The sequence below is a fragment of the Meriones unguiculatus genome, chromosome 5 (assembly GCF_030254825.1).
Source record: "Meriones unguiculatus strain TT.TT164.6M chromosome 5, Bangor_MerUng_6.1, whole genome shotgun sequence".
Taxonomy (NCBI): Eukaryota; Metazoa; Chordata; class Mammalia; order Rodentia; family Muridae; genus Meriones; species Meriones unguiculatus.
The window spans coordinates 20843726-20849005 of NC_083353.1; positions in this window are offsets into that span (position 1 = coordinate 20843726).

The following is a 5280-nucleotide window of genomic DNA, read 5'->3' on the forward strand; positions in this document are numbered from 1 at the left end:
ATAAGAAAAAAAAATTGATAGATTTCCGTATATTGAACCACCCTTGCATGCCTGGGATGAAGCCTCCTTGGTCATGGTGGGTGATATCTTTTACGTGTTTTTGGATTCGGTTTGCAGGTATTTTATTGAGTATCTTTGCATCAATGTTCATAAGAGAGATCAGTCTGAAGTTCTCTTTTTTGTTGTTTCTTTGTGTGGTTTAGGTATTGAGGTGAATGCATTTGGTAATGTTCCTTCTGTTTCTATTTTGTGGAATAATTTGGAGAGAATTGGAGTTAGCACTTCTTTGAAGGTCCAAATGATGTTCAAGTACACAACAAGGACATTTGCTCAACCATGTTTGTAGCAGCTTTATTCATAATAGCCATAAACCTGGAAACAACCCAGATGTCCATCTACAGAGGAATGGATGCAGAAATTGTGGTACTTTTACACAATGGATTACTGCTTAGCAATTAAAAACAAGGAAATCGTGAACTTTGCAGGCAAAGTGAAATATCCCAAAAGCAGAAAGACACACATGGTATATCCTCACTTATAAAGACCTATAAGATAGAATAAACATACTAAAATATGTACGCCTAAAAAAATAATCAAGAAAGAGGTCCAGGGGTAAGGTGATTAATCCTCATCTAGAAAGACAATGTGGATGAACATTGGAAATAGGAAAAAACAAGTAACAGGACAGTAGCCTACCACAGAAAGCACCTGAAAGACTCTACCTAGCAGTATATCAAAGCAGATGCTGAGACCCATAACCAAATCTTCGACAGAGTGTAGGTAATAATATGAAGGAAGGAGGAATTATTATATCCTAGAAGGGACAGGGAGCCTCATAAGGTCCAAATATATCTGAGCACAGGGGTCTTCTATGAGACTGTTTATCTATCCAAGGACTGTGCATGGCTATAACCTACAACGCCTGGTCAGACATAGCCCATGGTAGCTCAGTACCCAAGTGGGTTCCCTAGTAAGGGGGACAGGAATTGTTTCTGACATGAACTCATGAGCTTCCCCTCCCCCATGAGGGAGGAGCAGCCTTGCTAGGCCACAGAGGAAGATACTGAAGCCAGTCCTGAAGATAAGCTATGGTCATACAGGAGAGGAGGACAACCCCTCTCAGTGGACTTGAAAGGGAGCAGGGAGGAGATGCAGGAGGGAGGGGAAGATTGGGAAGGAAAGAGGGAGAGGGCTTCAGCTGGGATACAAGTGAATGTATAAAATTATTTAAAAATAAAAAAATATTTAAAAAATTAAATAAATTGAGATGTTTTAAGACCATTGGATTTGGGATGGGTCTTGACAGATAGTAAGATAGTCAGTAACAATTTGGGGGAGTTTGGTGTGGGCAGGTTGAGGGCATATGGCTTTTGTTCCTAAAGGGGGACTTAGATGGTCAAGGATGCAAGCAGCAAGTTCTGAGGATAGGGCATTTTTACTCTGGTATTGGCAGTGAGAGTAACTGTGACTAACCAATGAATCTGAAGAAGCAGCAGAAAGAAAACAGTGAGAGGCATTTAAGGAGTTGTCAGAGGAGTTGAGAACAGAGTTTGTTGGATGAATTTCATTCAAGTTAGAATTTAATCATGTGTGTGTGTGAGAGAGAGAGAGACAAAGAGAGAGACAAAGAGAGACACGAAGAGATAAAAAACTGAGAGACAAAGATACACAGAGAGGAGGTAGTTTGGGTTTGGTTATATCTTATAATTGGGTGTGTAGGATATATGATTTGTTTACTGTGTTTGATGTTTGAGAACATCTAAACAGTTAATTTTAGGGGAGTCAGTCGGCAGTAGATGTTTGGCACTCACTTGGGCAGAGGAAAAGTACGAGTGTGAGAAGAAAAATGGGGTTTGTGGGGAATGAATGAACTCAAGAGCACTGGAGCCAGATTTTGAAGATGATTAATACTAATGGAGGGGTCTGTATGATGTGCCTGTCTGACAGGAAGGAGCTAACAGCCATTAAAAAATTGTAGCAGAAGTATCTATAGGACTGTCTTGTGTGTAAAAGGGATGTGATAGGAGCTCCTTGAAGACTGTTGGTCAGGTGTATAGAGGATCTGAGAAATGTTTAGGCAAAGAGATTAAGTGTGGAGCAACTAGGAGAGGATAGGAAAGAAATATCACTGGTGAATCTCTGATAAGAGAAGTTTGGAGAAATGAAATCTGAGAAGGTGGAAGGGTTGGTGGAGTCCTCTGTAAGTTACAGTTGAGGGAGACTCTGCTGAGAATAGATTTGGAGAGGGGACCCTGGGGCTTCTGTCTTTACCCTCACCTTTAGCAGCTGTGGGGGATGGAATATTAGTGCTCTGGGGAACCATAGCTATTTGCTAGATTTAGAGGTAAGCAGAGAGGCTGTGGCAAGAGTGTGTAGACAAAAAGATCAGCTGTAGACTGTGTTGTTTAGAGCTGTGGAGAGATATGCAATGGGGAAAAGTACACTGTTTGTGTATTTTGGAAGTCCAAGAATGAAAAGGTTTCTGTATATCTGGGATGCAGAGGTCTGGAATAGAAAAGAGCATGTTTAATGCTTGAGCAATTGTTTGTGGATGGGAGGTAAGTGTCAATCCAGAAGTAACATGGTATAGGGAATATATTAGGAGTATGTAAGGATCTATGATGGAGGAGGCTGGCTGAGACTGTAGAGATGGGGAGTGGGGATAGGAAACGTGGTCTTAAAGTGAGATGTCTATGGATGGTATGTGAGAGAATAAGAGATAGTTGACTTGGGGAAAGGAGTGCTGTGCTTTGGAAGGTGAGAGCCAGAAACCTCTGAAAATGAGGAAATTGAGGCATGAGGTCAGATGGGCTATTAGAGAGAGAAGGACTGTGAGGAAGGAGGTTATTTGTATATTGAAGCAGGTGGGAGGACAAGGGAGAAGGCAGGCCAAGTCCATAGTAATGCCTGGCCAAAAGGATGGGGACAGTCTCTTAATCCCTGTGAAAGGACAGGTGAGGTCAGTTGTTAGGATTGTTGAGTATCAGGATCCATATAAATGAAGACAAAATGCTTTTAAGAGTGGACATCCAGGAATATTGAGTAGATAGTGTCCTTAAGATTTAGGGCTGAAAATTGAGTGTTGTGGTCAGGGATGATAAAGGATAGCCTAAGGTTATAAAGAGACAGCAGTTAATGAAGTAGAATCTTGGATTAGGTATAGGGTTCTCTTAGGTTTTGTTTTTTGTTTGTTTTTTTGTTTTTTGTTTTTTTTTCTGTTAATTTGGGAGTATTATAGGGTGAGGAGGTAGAAATGATGGGTGTGAGTAGTAAAATTTCTTGAAAGGAGCAATTTAAGGGAAAAAACTGGAGGGGCCTGGAGGACTCATTGTGAATTCTGACTATAGGTGAGGGAGACGGGGGAGTGAAGCCCCAACAATAGCATAGAGAGAAGAAAATAAATCTAAAATAATTCTTTATACACTTTAAATTATTCTCTCAGATATATAAATCACTTTCTCAGGCATTCATATCATCAGACCATAACACATTTTCCTGGACTGTCATAACTATAGACTTATATGTCTTAGACTTGTTTAACTTGTATCTTTTGCTTTTTTTCTAGACATATATAACTTACTTGCCTTTGTCTCATAACCTTTATAAATTCATATCTTTCTTAGTGTGAAGCCTGTCAGTAAGGTAAACTTTACATATGAAGTGGACTGACCAAGCATCTGGGTGTTTGCTGCTGTTAGAGCTGCAATTAACCATCAAGGTCATCAGAGATCCAAAGAAGATAAGTTTGAGTCTAAAGTAAAATTTAAATGATTTTTGACCACCTCCACCTGATAGGGAAGCAGCCTTACTAATTGACAAAGAAGAGGAAGACAAAGAAGCCAGTCCTACTGAGACCTGATAGACTAGGGTCAGATGGAAGGGGAGGAGGACGTCCCTATCATTGGATTGGGGAAGGGAAATAGAGGAAGAAGATGGAGGGAGAGTAGGATAGGGAGGGGTGGGGGATGAGGCTATAGCTGGGATACTAAGTGAATAAACTGCAATTAACAAAAATAAATTTAAAATTAAAAAAATAACAACATAAATGAGATACTTACATAGACAGTCAGTTGGTTAAAGCATATCAGATCTCATCAGAATCTTCCTTACTGGCCTGGCCACATTGCTAGGGGAGATTGATCAAAGAGCATGCATCCAAGTTCATGACAGAGGCAGACACAGTTCTTCTTACTCAGGTACCCACGTGAATACTGAGCTGCATATTGGCTACATTTGTGCAGGGGATGGACACTAACAACAGAACAAAAGGATAGTCTACAGACAAACAAAAGTTTTTACAAACCCAACATCCTAATAATACCTATCTTTATATACCTAGAATATATAAAGATCTCAAAAAATTAGGCACAAATAAACCAAATATCTCAATTAAAAATGAGGTACACAGCTAAACAGAGAATTCTCAAGAGAGGAATATGTAATGGTGGAGAAACAAAGAAATGTTCAACATCTGTAGTCATCAAGGACATGTAAATCAAAATGTCCATGAGATTCCATCTCACAGCCATCAAAATGGATAAGATCAAAAACTCAAGTGACTGGAAAATCAATCTGTCAGTTTGTCAGAATATCAGGAATAATGCAACATCAAGATAGATGGAGGGAGGGTGGGATCCGGAGGGACTGAGAGAGGGGGCTACGGCTGGGATACAAAGTAAATAACCTGTGATTAATATAAAAAATAAAAATTAATAAAAAACGATCCACCTATACCACTCCTAGGCATATATCCAAAATATGCTCAAGTAAACAACAAAGACATTTGTTCAACCATGTTCATAGCAACTTTATTTGTAATAGCCAGAACCTGGAAATGACCCAGATGTCCCTCAACGGAGGAATGGATATAGAAACTATAGTACATTTACACAATGGAATACTACTCAGCAATTAAAAACAAGGATATAATGAAATTTTCAAGCAAACACATGTGTGAGATAACCCAGAAGAAGAAAGAAATTTTTTGAAAGTTTAATTCTGATGGAAGAAAGTGCTGTTGCACCACACATACTTTACAGCAGGGCTGTGACATGGAAGTTCAGAAGAACTGAACATGATGAATCCATAATGCTAGCCAGAAAATCACTGTGATACATTTGAAATACACTAGGAAATGCTCTGCTAATCCTATCTGCCATAGGGTGACACAAGTACAGGTGTTCTTTGAGCAGTAAATCAATCTTTTCTGAGCTGATTTGCATGTTGAGACATTAGACACAATGAAGATTATCCAAAGCATCTTTACAGGCAGCTTTGCAA